This window comes from Esox lucius, chromosome 12, assembly GCF_011004845.1.
Source record: "Esox lucius isolate fEsoLuc1 chromosome 12, fEsoLuc1.pri, whole genome shotgun sequence".
NCBI classification, from domain to species: Eukaryota; Metazoa; Chordata; class Actinopteri; order Esociformes; family Esocidae; genus Esox; species Esox lucius.
Window position 1 is genome coordinate 5,894,192 of NC_047580.1, and position 18,543 is coordinate 5,912,734.

The 18,543-nt window shown below is 43.2% G+C and overlaps 1 protein-coding gene and 1 long non-coding RNA gene across 2 annotated transcripts in view; one reads left to right on the forward strand and one right to left on the reverse strand.

Moving 5' to 3' along the window:
* Nucleotides 1–18,543, forward strand: part of LOC105026318 (acid-sensing ion channel 1) — a 63,404-nt gene that overhangs the window by 30,119 nt on the left and 14,742 nt on the right. The gene's annotated exons all lie outside the window — the stretch shown is intronic.
* Nucleotides 3,333–17,940, reverse strand: LOC109616425. Its single transcript, XR_002197545.1, has 4 exons — nt 17,861–17,940; nt 15,954–16,059; nt 10,842–10,959; nt 3,333–3,524 (listed from the first exon to the last, which is right to left on the reverse strand). It is a non-coding gene; the product is annotated as an uncharacterized LOC109616425 (long non-coding RNA).

The following is an 18,543-nucleotide window of genomic DNA, read 5'->3' on the forward strand; positions in this document are numbered from 1 at the left end:
ATTTTATAAACCCCCCTTTTACATCAGCAGTTGTCACAAAATGTTTATGCTGACACCCAGCCTAAAACCTCCGCAGAGCATGCAGCAACCAGAGTTGATGTGCAAGGGCTAGGGTCGAAACCTAGAGTGGTGCCGGACACTGAGGGTGACCAGCCCTCTTCTGGTGGAGCCGGGTAACATTATAAATGTGCGTGACCTTTTTGGGCCACATGTAGGTTTAGATGACCAGTTGAGCAGTAAATGCAGGTAAGCAGGGATGACCTGGAGAGCTGTGGACACTGATGGTGACTATGGGGAGGGTCCACTAGTTGTCCAGTCAGGTAGCCCTACGGCAGATCCTCCGAAGATTCAAAAGGACATTCCTTAGGTCAAAAACCAAACCTCAGCATAGAATTGAGGCTGACCCTTTCCCCCAGCTCATAACCTACTGCAGCTTAAGAACAAGGGACTGAGAAGGCGGGGGTGGGGGAATGGTTCTGGAGACAGCCTGTCCTAAAGGGAGGCTTAGTAGCTAGGAGAGATGTGTGTGTGTGTGTGTGTGTGTGTCTGCACATGCACATTTTCACATACATCATTCCAATGCCGTATACTGTATGGGCATGCGTTCCACATGAGTGTCGCGAGTCCCTGTGCAAAGTATTTCCTCCATGTATGAGGGAGTGTGAGTTGTGTGATAAGAACCATATGGAAGTGTCAGCAGCAGCTGGGAGCTGGTTTCTGGGGCTGTATTTTGTACATTATGTGTAAGCCTCCCCTCCCAACTTTCTAATGTGTCTTTATTCCTCATATAGACCCATTTCAGAGTGAAAAGGCACCCATCAGCATTCTGCTCTCGTCTTATTTCAAATCCAATCCAACTTTTGCACGTTTCTTTCAACAAATGCATTTTGGTGTGCTTTACAAATAAAAATAAATAGTAGGTGAAACACAATATTTCTGTGGAGATGTACAGTAAAATCAAGATAAACATGTATGTATAACCATAATGTATTCATTAATGAGGAAGCCATCCATTAAAGAAGTAAAACAAAGAAAGACAATATGCAGCAAAAGGGATTTACAAATATCCATTTGAAATATAAATAAATTGGGCAAAATGGCTAAGACAACTAAATACTAGATAGTAGTGTGATGGACAGACAAGACACATGTCTCAAATTATGTCTAACAGTTACTTGTGTGCCAAGCCATGCAGAGCTTTCAATATTGCATTTGCCTCCCTTTACTACAAACTGCACACAACATCTAATGCATGTATTCATGAAAATGGGATTTTTATTCTGTTTATTTTCCTTTAGGCTTAGGTACTGTATCGCAAGTTATTCAAAACCATCTAACCATGTAACAATGAAAGTAATGGCATTATTAAAAAATTGAAGGAGCCATTCATTTGAGTAGATTAAAGATACATTAATAGGATACAAGGAAAACACAAAGAGCTTTTATGAATTCAAATACCATTACTATGCTCAATTAATGGAAGTCAATGTAATGAATTGTTTTTCATAAAGGTCTTATAATGGTTACTAGATTCATGATTTCTTTGTGCGTGCATCTTTTTCTGATTTGCTTTCACAAAACACACGCTCACACAAATTCTCCCGATCCCCATCGGGACCTCATCACACACACACGCAGGCACACACAAATCCCTGAATGTGCACATAACGATACAACCGTATTCAGTCAACCTCCCAAAATAATCCTGCTCTGATAGTTGGTGCTGTGTAGGCGTCAACACTCCTCATTATCCTAAATACATAGTGTACTATGATGACTGATGAACTGCTTGAATCTCTCAGCAGGGTGCAGGACTGCAGAGCGCCAACTAGACAGGCAATCAGCCAGCTCCGAAACACAACACATCGCTCATTATAAGACAACACTCACCAACACTTCTTTGTGTGTGTGTGTGTGCATGTGTGCGTGTGTGTCGTTCTGACAGATGAGAGCTAAAAAAACACTGTAGTATCTCCTTGCCGAACAGAGTGCTCCGATGCACAGATAAATGGGTGTTCAGAAGACTGAATGTTCTAGAACACAAGTTACTGACGGGTCCGATTACTGAGGTAAAAACGCACAACCAGACGCGATTGACATCTCATACTGTAGAGAGGCAACTACTGTAAGCCCCCTGTTAATACTGCTCCGTAAAGCTTTTTTTATTCTCAATGATCAAAAAGCCTAACGTTTCCCTTTTAAAAAGAGGGCCCAGGTCAACCTTTCAATTAATATTCTTATGACGGCAGAAGATTTTGAGAGAGGCAGGGTGTTAAACGGGGTCCCATACACCCACTTGGTTGAGTAGAGCTACACATTAACCTCACGGAGGCTTTCCTATCAACTCTCTCTCAGAACCCCCTAGAGTAGACAACAGTCTGCGTAGTGTAGAAGCCTATTGACTTCCCCTCAGGCTGTTTACCCATTGATGTTTGCTCAGCTTCGGATGAGAAGGGGGACGCAGCGCTCTGGAGTTAACAGCTATCTGCTGAGAAATCCTCTGAGTTCCCCGGCGCAGTAGTGTGGGTGCTGAAGGGCGGCAGAACTATTGGGCGTATTTGGGGTTGGACATCTGCTTGTGATGTACATTTAGTTATGGTTAACTTTATTAACAGGGTGAAGGGTGTCACTGGATGAAAGCAAGGGGTACGCAATGTGAAACGGGTGTTGATGTTGATATAGGATTTTGTACTCTAATGAATAGACCCATGCGTTTTCAGGTTCATATGAAGAGTTAGGTCACTACTGTATGCACAGTACGCTGAGAAAAATAATGGTTAATAAATGGTTCTTCCTCAGCAATAAGTAATCCTTCCCGATAAAGAACCTATTAGTTAAGTGTGGGGTTTTTGGTGTGTCATATGAAGGTTCTTGAAATGTATGAAAGCTTGCAGATGTGTTCCTTTCACAGCACATAAGCCAGTGTTAATGGGTGTTGTTTTTTCATTTTAACATTGTTGATTCAGGAATTGAACACTGTGCAAGTTAAATTAACACTCAGTGGTGTAAACCTTAGTGTTGTTGTTAATTACCAGAGTTTAACCACACTCAACAGTATTCATATGTACAAGCATTAGTTTTCTGCATTTGTCATTTGTTTGTGTAATTGAACATACAGCTCTGAAAAAAATTAAGAGACCGCTGCACCTTTTTCTTTCAAAAAGGAAGGTTTTGAGTGAGGAACAGAAGGGTTAAAATGAAGACACCACTGCAAATTGAACACTTCTGTTCCACACTCAAAACTTTCCTTTTCAACTTTTTTGGAAAGTAAAGAAAAAGGTGCAGTGGTCTGTTAAATTTTTTCTGGAGCTGTATGCTAGTCCTTTATAAAGGTTATGAATTTGATCAACTTTTTCTAGCTTTTACTTTGACTTTATGCACCAGTTACTTAAGTGGTTGTTCCAGTTTATGTTTCCAGTAGTCTTTTATCTTCGTCTTCCCAGCCCTTGCAGTCATTCTGATTGAAGGTTTCGGGTGAATTTAATGTAATATCCCCACTCTGGCTGGACTAGTTCTGAGGTGGCCTGGAAAAAAAAACATTCAGGGTTTTTTATTATGCCACTATAAATGTATATACATCTTTTCTCCAAACATTTTTAACAGTTTCATATACAATAAAGTGTATACAGCCTAAATTATTTTAGATGATGGCCCCTGAATGGAGGGTGAATTAATGCAGCAACTAGTGCTAGGTCAATAGTAAAACAGTCATGGTTGGTACAACAACTAGTTGGAAACCACTAGTCCAATGATTCACAAACCTGGGCCTGAGCACCCCAAGAGATGCACATTTCTGTTTTTGCCCTAGCACAAACATTTATAATATGCGCCTCTCACAATATCGTAATACAATGCATGTCATATATTTTTACGTTGAATATTGTGTTAATATGTGTTATGTGTTAAAATAATGAAATATCTGAATATGTGGTACTTTAAGCATTTCTCATCAACACATCATGGAAATAAACTTTCAAGAAATTATTTTCCTGAGAATATCCTTGTTATAGTGAGTTTAAATAATTATCGTTGGCAATATGGGGAGCAAACCAACATAACCACCAGTCTAGGCCATGCTGCATTACATTAATTACTGTAAAAAGACTACTATTATCTTTTACAATTGAGCCAATTTGTAAATTGTACAGTATGTATTTACCATAATTTCTATTAAATAAATACATTGTAAATGGAAGTAAAGAACAAACTTGTTAGAATCATTCGTCTTAATTTAATAATATTCACAGTATAATACAACTGCCAGTGTTTCACAATATAATGATAAATGTTTAGTTAATACATCAAGGTTTTGACTTTAGTCACTGTCAAGCAGCATATAGCACCTTTTTCAGTTTCAGTATAATGAACCACTTTGTACTTTGTATTTCAAAAAAGACTCATTATGAAAACAATATGCATACATTTTAACACAGTATCATGAATGCCATTCCTCTCTGTAAAAATAAGTAAAAGAAAGAACTAGACAATATAAACACATGACAGGAAACAATACAAATATGGAAATATATCAATTATATGTAAATGCTAAATGCATATTACCAACTATAATTTTGTGATTTATGTATATATATTTACTTGTATTTAAGACATATTAAAACATATTTGAAAACGGCCAAAATTGAATATATGGCCATACATTAATAAACATATAATACATACAAATATATGTTAATATATAATACTTCCGTGTCGGGAAGAAGGTGGCCTGGTCTGAGGAATCACGTTTTCTTTTACATCACATAAATGACCAGGTGCGTGTGTGTTGCTTACCTGGAGAACACATGGCACCAGGATGCACTATGGGAAGAAGGCAAGCCGGCAGAGACAGTGTGATGCTTTGGGCAATGTTCTGCTGGGAAGCCTTGGGTCCTGCCATTCATGTGGATGTTACTTTGACACGTACCACCTACCTAAGCATTGTTGCAGACCATGTGCACCCTTTCATGGCAACGGTGTTCCCTGATGGCATTGGCCTCTTTCAGAGGGATAATGCTCCCTGCCACAAAGCAAAAATGGTTCAGGAATGATTTGAGGAACACAACAACAAGTTCAACGTGTTGACTTGGCTTCCAAATTCCCCAGATCTCAATCCAATCGAGCATCTTTAGGATGTGCTGGAAAAACAGGTCTGATCCATGGAGGCCCCACCTCACAACTTACAGGACTTAAAGGATTTGCTGCTAACATCTTGGTGCCAGATACCACAGCACACCTTCAGAGGTCTAGTGAAGTTCATGCCTCGACGGGTCAGGCTTATTTTGTCGTCAAAAGAGGACGTATACAATTAGGCAGGTGGTCATAATATTATGGCTGATCGGTGTATATATACAGGTATATATAGTTCTTCAGAGATGCCATTGCTTTTGAGAACCTTTTGTTGCCAACTTGCACCTACATTTTTGTTAGTGTAGATAGGCTGTGATGTGGTGGTGTATTTACTTACAGATATTAACCCTGTCTCTGTGTAATACTCTGAAGGGAATCTTAGCTTAACAGCTGCCTAGTAGATTGTACGAAATATTGCATGTATCTAACAGTCTGCCTGCAATCTGAACAAATTTTGTATCTAGTGTTGAAATCCACATGCCTGCTTTCACCATTCACCGGTGGGAGGGGGGGCATACAAATGGTTAAATTAGAGACTATTTTAAATAATCATTCACCGGTGGGAGGGGGGGCATACAAATGGTTAAATTAGAGACTATTTTAAATAATCATTCACCGGTGGGAGGGGGGGCATACAAATGGTTAAATTAGAGACTATTTTAAATAATCATTCACCTTGCCCTTCTTTAAATATGGAGATGTTTTCTCTATTTATGAAAAAACCAGCAGGAGGTTGGGGGTCATTTTTATCCATACTAAATGTATTCTCTCCTGAAAGGCATATTTTTTCCTTGCTTGTCATGGCTCTTTGGGCAGTGTTTTGTAGAAAACAGAGAGGGCTTCAAACTGCCAGTTATAGTCTCCCCTGGAGAAATACTATACAGCTATGGCCTAGGGTGGTCTAGTGGTCTAAACCAGCACGTACAGAACTGCAGCATTGGGTCGATTCCAACCTGGAATATGCGCACTGTCCTCTAGCTTTCTCTTCTCTTTAAATAAAAACAAAAATATAAAATAGTTCTCTATGTGAACCTTGTGCATTTTTCTACCTTTCTGAAAGTTTCCCTTCGTGCGTGTGTGAGTGTGATCTCTTTAATCGGTTTTGTGTTCATTACATGAGTGTGTAAATGTAAGCAGGAGGATACAGAGGGACAGCAAGGGAGAAGTCCACCAAGGACATCACATCATACTGAGGGACAGCAAGGGAGAAGTACACTAAGGACATCACATCATACAGAGGGACAGCAAGGGAGAAGTACACTAAGGACATCACATCATACAGAGGGACAGCAAGGGAGAAGTCCACCAAGGACATCACATCATACAGAGGGACAGCAAGTGAGAAGTCCACCAAGGACATCACATCATACAGAGGGACAGCAAGGGAGAAGTCCACCAAGGACATCACATCATACTGAGGGACAGCAAGGGAGAAGTCCACCAAGGACATCAAATGGTGGGAAGGTGGATGGAAAGATAAAAGAACAGACTGATGAAGGATTTTGCTGTGTGGGATGTGAAACCTGGGGTTGATGTGAAACCTACAACTGATATGAAACCTGGGGTTGATATGATAGCCTGTATACACTAACATAATACACCAGTGAGTGCCTTATACTGTAATGCTTTAAGCAATTATACTCTTCTGTGTATCACAAAAATATAATCATCATGCATATTCCATTAGATGCAAACATGCAATCCCTTGATCCTTGCTAAGGTATTCAACAAATGAAGGTTGTAAACTTTAACACAAAGCCATGCTTTTCAATGTCTGCAGTCCCACCCCAGTTGAACATACCTAAAGTGGGGGCTCTTACTGGCCCTCCTGGGAACATGCCTCATAGGTCTTCAGTGTACCGTAAGACAGAGCAAGCAACAGCCTCTGGCATCACATCATCAATGGGCCTTGTTAAATTGCATAGTTAATAATAATAATAAAACTAACATACTTCTCTGCTCAAGGTTCCTGCATCCTAACGACCCCAGAGACATTCTGTGTGGCTTTCGCTCACAAAGTTATTCCATTATTCTTTTTAAACGATTCTCTTAACTGACTCAAGTCATGGATCTTTGTTTCCAAGTGACTCTGTCATTTTAGTTGTTTGATACACCTGCTGACCACAAGGAATTGTACAGCGGCGTTAACTAGCAGCCGTCTGTCATGTAAACACTGAAAAATACAAGATGCTGCAGGCAGCACAGAGATGAAAATGACAGGTTTAGAACTGTTAACTGGTCCCCACGTGGTGCAACTGTGTCATTGTGACCAGGGAGACCGGAGGACCAGCACTGGGTTTGGACGGGTGGGAGTTGGACCAGGCTGCTTGTCTCGTCACGCTGTAACGCCTATGAGCTCAAATGTTTGCTGGCTGGGGAATGCGTTCACCTCTAGCGTGTGTGTCCCAGCAAAATGGTTGAGCGAGCATGGGAAAAGAAGCAGAATGGCTTGGCGATCTTTAGCTGTTTTTTGTGAACTGAAAATTGTGTATTGGATAGGGGTTGGAGTTTATTCTTCTCTGGAGTTGCCCAGGGTGTGAGGTGCCGGGTGGGGGTTGGGATACTCACAAGCCCCCGGCTGAGTGCCGCTATGTTGGAGTTTACCCCAGTAGATGAGAGGGTCGCCTCCCTACGCCTACGGGTTGTGGGGGGGGGGGGGGGGGCACTGGCTGCTGTTTGTGCATATGCCCCGAACAGCCGTTCAGAGTACTTGGCCTTCTTGGAGACCCTGAATGGAGTCCTGTATGGGGCTCCAGTAGGGGACTCCATAATTCTGCTGGGGGACTTCAACGCACACGTGGGCAATGATGGAGACACCTGGAGAGAAGTGATAGGGAGGCCTCCCTGATCTGAACTTGAGTGGTCGTTTGTTGTTAGAGTTCTGTGCTAGTCATGGATTATCTATAACGGACACCATGTTCGAACATAAGGATGCTCATAAGTGTATGTGGTACCAGAGCACCCTAGGCCGAAGGTCGATGATTGATTTTGTGATCGTGTCATCAGACCTGAGACCGCATGTTTTGGACACTCGGGTAAAGAGAGGGGCGGAGCTTTCAACCGATCACCATCTGGTGGTGAGTTTGGTCAGGGAGTGGGGGAAGACCCTGGACAGACCGGGAAAACCCAAACGGGTAGTGCGGGTGTACTGGGAACGTCTGGAGGAGGCCTCTGTCCGAAAGATCTTCAACTCACACCCCCGGCTGAGCTTTTCTGGCATCCCTGTGGAGGTTGGGGGTATTGAACCCGAGTGGTCTATGTTCAAAGCCTCCATTGCCGAAGCTGCGGCGGGGAGCTGTGGTCTAAGGGTCTTAGGTGCATCAAGGGGCGGTAACCCTCGAACACCCTGGTGGATACCGGTGGTCACGGAAGCCGTCCGACTGAAGAAGGAGGCCTTCCGGGATATGTTATCCCGGAGGACTCCAGAGACGGTTGCAGTGTACCGACAGATCCGAAGGGCTACGACCTCTGCTGTGAAAGAGGCAAAACAGCGGGTGTGGGAGGAGTTTGGGGAAGCCATGGAGAAGGACTTTCGGTCGGCACCAAGGTGTTTCTGGAAAACCGTCCGCCACCTCAGGAGGGGAAAACGGGGAACTATCCAAGCTGTGTACAGTAAGGATGGGACACTGTTGACCTCAACTGAGGAGGTCATTGGGCGATGGAAGGAACACTTTGAGGAACTCCTAAATCCCACTAACACGCCCTCTATAGTGGAGGCAGAGCTGGAGGCTGATGGGGAAGCATCGTCAATCTCCATGGCAGAAGTCACTGAGGTAGTCAAACAGCTCCACAGTGACAAAGCTCCGGGGATTGACGAGATCCGTCCAGAAATGTTGAAAGCTTTGGGTGTGGAGGGGATGTCTTGGATGACACGCCTCTTCAAGAGGGAGTCGGGGAAAGTGCCTAAGGAGTGGTGGACCGGGGTGGTGGTTCCCCTGTTCAAAAAGGGGGACCAGAGGGTGTGTGCCAATTACAGGGGTATCACACTTCTCAGCCTCCCTGGGAAAGTCTACTCAAAGGTACTGGAAAGGAGGGTTCGGCAGATAGTCGAACCTCAGATTGAAGAGGAACAATGCGGATTCCGTCCAGCTCTTCACTCTTGCAAGGATCCTGGAGGGGGCCTGGGAATATGCCCATCCAGTCTACATGTGTTTTGTGGATTTGGAGAAGGCGTATGACTGGGTCCCCTGGGAGATACTGTGGGAGGTGCTGCGGGAGTATGGGGTGAGGAGGTCCCTTCTGAGGGCTATCCAATCCGTCCAAAGTGAGAGCTGTGTTCAGGTTCTCGGCAGTAAGTCAGACTTGTTCCAGGTGGGGGTTGGCCTCCGCCAGGGCTGCGCTTTGTCACCAATCTTGTTTGTAACTTTTATGGACAGGATATCGAGGCATAGTCGGGGTGGGGTTGCAGTTCGGTGGGCTGGGGATCTCATCGCTGCTTTTTGCGGATGATGTGGTCCTGATGGCATCATCGGTCTGTGACCTTCAGCACTCACTGGACCGGTTCGCAGCGTAGTGCAAAGCGGTTGGGATGAGGATTAGCACCTCTAAATCTGAGGCCACAGTTCTCATCAGGAAACTGATGGATTGCCTCCTCCGGGTAGGGAATGAGGCGTTACCCCAAGTAAAGGAGTTCAAGTATCTCGGGGTCTTGTTTGCAAGTGAGGGGGCAATGGAGCAGGAGATTGGCCAGAGAATCGGAGCAGCGGGGCCGGTATTGCATTTGTTTTACTGCACCGTTGTGACGAAAAGAGAGCTGAGCCGGAAGGCAAAGCTCTCGATATACCGGTCAATTTTGGTTCCTACCCTCACCTATGGTCATGAAGGCTGGGTCATGACCGAAAGAACAAGATCGCGAGTACAAGCGGCTGAAATGGGTTTTCTCAGAAGGGTGGCTGGCTTCTCCCTTAGGGATAGGGTGAGAAGCTCAGCCATCCATGAGGAACTCGGAGTACAGCCGAGTTGCGTCCTTTGCGTCGAAAGGAGCCAGTTGAGGTGGTTCGGGCATCTGGTAAGGATGCCCCCAGGACGTCTCCCTAGGGAGGTGTTCCAGGCACATCCAGCTGGGAGGAGACCTCAGGGTAGGCCCAGGACTAGGTGGAGAGATTACTGGCCTGGGAACGCCTCGGGATCCCCCAGTCAGAGCTGGCAAATGTGGCTCGGGAAAGGGAAGTTTGGGGTCCCCTGCTGGAGCTGCTGCCCCCGCGACCCGATACCGGATAAGCAGATGAAGATGAGATGATTGGTGGTTAAGTGAAGCATATTATTGCAGGTTAATTTTATTGTTAAACATTAGGTCATTTTTCCAAACCCAGCTGGTATTGGGGTTGTTAACTGTAACCATTAAGAGTACATTCCTGGGGAGGATTGTCACCTAAATGGTCGGTTTCGGATTTAACCCAAAGTCAGAGGGTTGAGGGTTATTTTAAGATCATTACTCACATTTCTATTTTGGATTATTGCAGAGATCCCCCTCATTTCAAGAAACAATATGGTAACTGGGGGTGTTAAACTTATTTGAAATAAATATTAAGATTTTAGTTTCATGGCGAGGTGGGGTGGTGGAATCTAATTGGATGGAATGTCCATCATTTTCCCTGCCACCCTCTCTCTCCTCCCTCTGTCTTTCTCTAAAGCTGTGTCTCTCTCCTCCGTCTGTCTAATGCTGTGTCTTTCTCCTCCCTCTGTCTTTCTCGAATGCTGTGTCTCTATCTCACCTCACTCTATGACGCGATCATCTCCGATGGTGATAGGTTGCTGCCGAGAGTCCTGACATTGTCTGGCAGTGGGTTAGGAGGAGTGGAGCGTCTGCTAGCCTGTAAAATATTTATCAAGCTGAGCAGGAGGAAGGGGACAGAGGGACAACATGGAGTCAGCCAGGGACATCACATCATAGTTCAGAGAAAATGGTCGGAGATGGACGGAACAAGGAAAGAATGACGTGATGAAGGGAATCAAGCATTTGCTGTGTGGGATTTGAATCGTGGGGTTGAGGTGAAACCTGGGGCTGATGTGAGGCTGAGAATCCTGGGGTTAATGTAAAACCTGGGGTTGATGTAAAACCTCGGGTTGATGTGAAACATGGGGTTGATGTGAAACCTGGGGTTGATGTAAATGCTTGGGTTGATATGAAACCTGGGGTTGATATGAAACATGGGGTTGATGTAAAATCTCAGATTGATGTGAAACCTGGGGTTGATGTAAAGCTGTGAAGCCTGGGGTTGATGTGAAACCTGGGGTTTATGTGAAACATGGGATTGATGTGAAGCCTGGGGTTGATGTGAAGCCTGGGGTTTATGTGAAACATGGGGTTGATGTGAAGCTGTGAAGCCTTGGGGTTGATGTGAAACCTGGGATTGATGTGAAACCTGGGATTGATGTGAAACCTGGGGTTGATGTAAAATCTCAGATTGATGTGAAACCTGGGGTTGATGTGAAGCTGTGAAGCCTGGGGTTGATGTGAAACCTATGGTTGTGTGAAACCTGGGGTTGATGTGAAACCTGGGGTTGATGTAAAATCTCAGATTTATGTGAAACCTGGGGTTGATGTGAAGCTGTGAAGCCTGGGGTTGATGTGAAACCTGGGGTTTATGTGAAACATGGGATTGATGTGAAGCTGTGAAGCTTGGGGTTGATGTGAAGCCTGGGGTTTATGTGAAACATGGGGTTGATGTGAAGCTGTGAAGCCTTGGGGTTGATGTGAAACCTGGGGTTGATGTGAAGCTGTGAATCCTGGGGTTAATGTGAAGCTGTGAAGCCTGGGGTTGACATGAAACGTTGACTTGGTATGAAACCTGGTGTTGTGAATTAAAGGAAGTAAAGATTTTATTGGATGGTTAAAAGAGGATCTATCAGAAGCATATAATTGAAACAATAATGTCATGTAACACACAGCTTAGGATTGTTGCAATAAATCAAGTTATTCTGACAGCCAGAATCTTGAGGATGTAACTGAATTGCAGAGCTTCAAGACATGCAGTCCTAGATCTCCCCTGCAAATCCATTGAAGTGGAAAAATACAAGTTATCAGCTCCTGTTCTATTCGCTTTCTTTCTCCTTTACTATGAATTGTCTGAGGTCCTACATTAATGGATCATTAGACGAATCTGCTTGCAGGCTTGTCTTGCTCAAAGGGCTGTCTGACAGGAAATCCTTTGAAAGTGGATGGTATTTGGGTGTTTTAGTCTCATTTCTCCAACTATGGCTTGAGGATTGTGTAGAGGTGGATTGAAGACCACACAAACATGTTCAAATATATTCTATGGTGTTGAAATGTGAAAAATACAATAGCTTAGGTCACACCTTTATATACAACTTCAAGTAAGTGGGTATAGGCTACTACATTCATTTAGTGGAAAGGTTTCATCTGGGTTTTCACCATTATCCACCTTTATTTCTTTGTTTGGATAATAGAAGTGATTTCTGACTTGCTGGTAGCAGTGTATGGATTTCTCTTTTTACTGCCTGAAAACAAATAAAGGAAACTCTTACTGTGTGGCAGCCTTTCATTTAGCCATCTTTCCTGTGGCTACATGTGGTTCCCTTTAGTTCACTGGTTCCCCACAGGTTGCTTCATTCGTGACAGAATTTGACAAGTAGCTATTTGAGCCTTCATGCTTTCCAGCCATCATTAACACACTCAGGTTGACACATACACTCACACACCTTTAATCCCTAGTCTTGGTACAGTGGATATAAAAAGTCTACACAACCCTGCTATAATGCCAGGTTCTTGTGATGTAAAGGAATGAGACAAAGATAAATCATGTCAGAACTTTTTCCACCTTTAATGTTTAACCTATAATGTGAACAATTCAGTTGAAAAACAAATCTTTGAGGGGGGAAAATAAAAAATAAAAAACTCACAATAAACTGGTTGCATTAGTGTGCACTCCCTTAAACTAATACTATGTGGAAGCACCTTTTGATTTTATTACAGCACTCAGTCTTTTTTGGAGTCTATTAGCATGGCACATCTTGACGTGGCAATATTTGCCCACTCTTCTTTGCAAAGGTGCTCCAAATCTGTCACATTGCAAGGACATCTCCTGTGCACAGCCCTCTTTAGATCACCCTGCAGATGTTAATTTGGGTTCAGGTCTGTGCTTTGGCTGGGCCATTCCAAAACGTTAATCATCTTCTGGTGAAGCCATGCTTTTGTGGATTTGGATGTGTGCTTTGGGTCGTTGTCATGTTGAAAGGTGAACTTCATCTTCAGCTTTCTAACGGACGCCTGTAGGTTTTGTGCCAAAATTGCCTGGTATTTGGAACTGTTCATAATTCCCTCCACCCTGACTAAGGCCCCGGTTCCAGCTGAAGACAAATTGTCCCAAAGCATGATGCCACCGAAATATGGATATGTGCTTCACTGTGGGTATGGTATTCTTTGGGTGATGTGCAGTGTTGTTTCTGCGCCAAACATACAGTACAGGCCAAAAGTTTGGACACACCTTCTCATTTAATGAGTTTCCTTTATTTTCATGACTATTTACATTGTAGATTCTCACTGAAGGCATCAAAACTATGAATGAACACATATGGAATTATATACTTAACAAAAAAGTGTGAAATAACTGAAAATAGTTTAGATTCTTATAGTTTAGATTCCTCAAAGTAGCCACCCTTTGCTTTTTTGATAGCGCTGCAAACCCTTGGTGTTCTCTCAATGAGCTTCAGGAGGTAGTCACCTGAAATGGGTTAATTAGTGGAATTTGTTCCCTTATTAATGGGGTTGGGACCATCAGTTGTGTTGTGCAGAAGTCAGGTTGATACACAGCCGACAGCCCTATTGGACAACTGTTAGAATTCATATTATGGCAAGAACCAATCAGCTAAGTAAAGAGAAAAGAGTGGCCATCATTACTTTAACAAATGAAGGTCAGTCAGTCCGGACCAAGAGTCACCTCTGCTGCTGAGGATAAGTTCATCCGAGTCACCAGCCTCAGAAATCACAGGTTAACAGCAGCTCAGATTAGAGACCAGCTGAATGCCACACAGAGTTCTAGCAGCAGACACATCTCTAGAACAACTGTTAAGAGGAGACTGTGCGAATCAGGCCTTCATGGTCAAGCAGCTGCTGGGAAACCACTGCTAAGGAGAGGCAACAAGCAGAAGAGATTTGTTTGGGCCAAGAAACACAAGGAATAGACATTAGACCAGTGGATATCTGCGCTTTGATGAGTCCAAATTTGAGATCATTGGTTCCAAACGTTGTGTCTTTGTGCGACGCAGAAAAGGTGAACGAATGGATTCTATATGCCTGGTTCCCACCATGAAGCATGGAGGAGGTGTGATGGTGCTTTGCTGGTGACACTGTTGGGGATTAATTCAAAATTGAAGGCATACTGAACCAGCATGGCTACCATAGCATCCTGCAGCGACATGCCATCCCATCCGGTTTGCATTTAGTTGGACCATCATTTATTTTTCAACAGGACAATGACCCCAACACACCTCCAGGCTGTGTAAGGGCTATTTGACCAAGAAGGAGAGTGATGGAGTGCTGCACCAGATGACCTGGCCTCCACAGTCACCGAACCTGAACCCAATTGAGATGGTTTGGGGTGAGCTGGACCGCAGAGTGAAGGCAAAAGGGCCAACAAGTGCTAAGCATCTCTGGGAACTCCTTCAAGACTGTTAGAAAACCATTTCAGGTGACTACCTCTTGAAGCTCATCAAGAGAATGCAGAGCAAAGGGTGGCTACTTTGAAGAAACTAGAATATAAGACATGTTTTCAGTTATTTCACACTTTTTTGTTAAGTACATCATTCCACATGTGTTCCTTCATAGTTTTGATGACTTCAGTGAGAATCTACAATGTAAATAGTCATGAAAATAAAGGAAACGCATTAAATGAGAAGGTGTGTCCAAAGTTTTGGCCTGTACTGTATCTTTTGGAATTATGGCCAAAAAGTTCAAACTTCGTTTCATCAGACCATAACACATTTTCCCATGTGCTTTTGGGGGACTTTGTTTGTTTTTGCCAACTTCAGCCGGGCTTGGATGTTTTTCTTTGTAAGAAAAGGCCGTCTTGCCACCCTACCCCATAGGCCATTCATATGAAGAATATGGGAAATTGTTGTCATGAAATTGTAGCACACAGCCAGTACTTGCCAGAAATTCCTGCAGTTCCTTTAATGTTGCTGTAGGCCTCTTGGAAGCCTCCTAGTTTTCTTCTCGTCTGTTCATCAATTTTGGAGGGACGTCCAGTTCTCGGTAATGATCCCTCTGATGCTTCGGAAACTCTGAGGACCATGGCTTTTGCTCTGAAATGCAACTAAGAAAATGTCAGGAAAATCCTACTAGAACAGCTGAACTTTATTTGTGATTAATCAGAGTCACTTTAAATGATGGCAGGTGTGTAATGACTTCTATTTAACATGAGTTTGAATGTGATTGGTTAATTCTGAACACAGCCACATCCCCAGTTATTAGGAGGTGTGCACACCTATGCAACCAGGTTATTTTAAGGTTTTTATTTGTAATTTTATTCCCTAGAATATTTCAGTTTGTTTTTCAATTAAAGTGTTCACATTATAGGTCACATTTAAAGTGGAAAAAGTTCTGACATGATTTATCTTTGTCTCATTCTTTTACATCACAAGAACCTGGCATTATAACAGGGGTGTGTAGACTTTTTATATCCACTGTATCTATGGTTCTCCCTCTTGGAATACCTTCCGTTTTTCCCAAAGCTTGTCATTAGTTTGGTGAGTCATCAGCAGCCATTGCCCAAACACACACACAGTGGATATCAGGACAGAGGAGTGTACTGACAGTGGAGGAAGGACACTGGGCCCCTGTTATTCCATTCTGACTTGTTATCTACCTGTGTTCTGACATGACAGATTGTCTCCAGTCGCCTTTTACTGTAGCTGCAGTTGCTCTTATTCAGCACTCGATAGCTGAGCCTCCCGGTTCCAACTGTTCTTGGTCTGCCCTTCGGGTTGGGTGGGAAAGAGAGATTGTAGACAAAAATGTAACTTTAAAAGCACTGTCCTTTTTCATTTGATTGAACAGGCCTGAACTTCTTCTAATGGACACGATTAACATTAGTGCTTGTTTAATCAAAGGTTTTGTCTATCTTAAATAACAAATGTCCTTTTGTCGTCTTGGCTGTTTTTCTAGATTTTCCAGATAACAAGGAAAGCCTGCTGCATCTGCAGCCATATTAACATCACCACTACAAAGCTAAAACCACTTTGTAAAATAGATTATGAGTGCACACGCTCACTGCCTGTAGTTGCATGTTGGCTATACAGTTTATATTGCAATCTCTCTGTCGGCGCCTCGGTTCCTAAGACAGCAGCTTAATGACTGAGCAAGTGTTTGCACTATATGGAAGCTGTTAAGTGACTGAAATGTTCCCCCATAAAACAACAGTGTGCTAATGGATTAAATTCAGCCAGCAGAAGATTCCTGTAACAGATGATGGAGGCATAGGGCTCCAGCAGCCTGCAGGGTGTGTGGATTAGTGATTTAAGACTTGTTCTACACTCTGCCTTGCCTATAAGGAAAGAAATGCACATTGATGTATATGATTAACCACAAGAGAGTGCTAAGTGCTTTTCAATGGTGGGAAACACTAGGAGTGACCGGCTCTGATTGACTTGGGAGCTAGAAAGATTACAGACTGTGCAAAGACTTTAAGATGAGCTTTGATCTTTAGGACAGGTAAAGAGGATTGATTAGTCTCTAAAGTAGTCCAGTTAGTGAAGTGCCGACAATGAGATAGGAAAGGAAAAGGCAGAATGAACCTATCAACCCTGGAGGAGAACTAAGTGAAACATGTTGGAGTTGGACTTGCCTGTCACCTCAAAAAATCTGTGTTATAAAATGTATGGCCACTCTTAGGTGGCTTGGAAAGCCACAAACATACTTTTCTAAAATAAGAATTAAAAAAAGTGAATTCTAATAATATGTTCATTCATGAACATACTCATAGAGAATAGGTACATCCAGGCATCACAAATTCAGTGATTCATCTAACAGTTGGAACTAAAACAGCTATCATGTATCCACATTTAAGTATCCATGTAGTCTACAGTAAAACTAACATACAGTTCCTCCCCATATGCATATATGCCATTAGGCTCTTCACAGAAAACACAGGTCTATGATGATGCTAGTCAAAGTTCAATTGGATGGATAGAGAAATGATAGCATGGAGGAAGTGGTGCAGCATTTGAGGGATGCAGAAAATGTGTGAACAAGACAGAAGGGTTGACAGTAGAAGCATGTTACAGAAGCCGTACAACAGATGTAGTGTTAGGTCTTTTCACTATGACATTAGTTGAGATTAGCCGTACAACAGATGTAGTGTTAGGTCTTTTCACTATGACATTGGTTGAGATTAGCCGTACAACAGATGTAGTGTTAGGTCTTTTCACTATGACATTGGTTGAGATTAGCCGTACAACAGATGTAGTGTTAGGTCTTTTCACTATGACATTAGTTGAGATTAGCCGTACAACAGATGTAGTGTTAGGTCTTTTCACTATGACATTGGTTGAGATTCGCCGTACAACAGATGTAGTGTTAGGTCTTTTCACTATGACATTAGTTGAGATTCGCCGTACAACAGATGTAGTGTTAGGTCTTTTCACTATGACATTGGTTGAGATTAGCCGTACAACAGATGTAGTGTTAGGTCTTTTTACCATGACATTGGTTGAGATTAGAAGCATATTTTCCTGGCATGGCAATGATCAAAAGAATATCCTTCCGATTACTCACACACTGCTACTTCCTTTTGGTGTCTCACTCAACTAGCCTATAGCAGTCCCTCACAACAGGGCACTGATCCTGTAATTGTCATTGTGTGTGTGTGTGTGTCTGATGATAGATAGCAAGGCTGAGTTGTCTAAGCGCCCTTGGCACGACCCAAACTCAGTCGACAATCGTTCTTTTTGTTTGTCAGTCCTCTCTGTAATCAAATTCAGGTCACATGGTGCTGTAACGGTGAACAATAGCCCACTCTCAGCCTCAGCACAGTAAGAAGGGAGCTCTTTCTCTCTCTTTTTACCCCCCTCACACGCACATCTCTTTCCATTGTCTCTGTTTTCCCTACATCTCCTTTCTTTCTGGTGAGGGGAATAACATTTCTCAAGTTTTAGATAGACAAATGGTCTTGGATGGTCCAGCGATCTAGCTCATTGCATCCAATGCACACGTACTGCTACATCGGTCCAAATTCGTCCCACTGCTCTTTCACCCAGAATACTCCTCTGTCTTTCCCCACCGTTGCTATCCAACAAAGCATGAAATGTCTGAAAATAGATGTAAAAAAACGGACAATAACTTCCAGTACACTTGAACATAGTTCCTGATGTTCTTCTTAGTTATATTAAACATCGTTCTACTGCACGCAGGCCACGGCTCTTTCTGTGGCTGGCCTGCATCACCAGATGTGTCCTTTC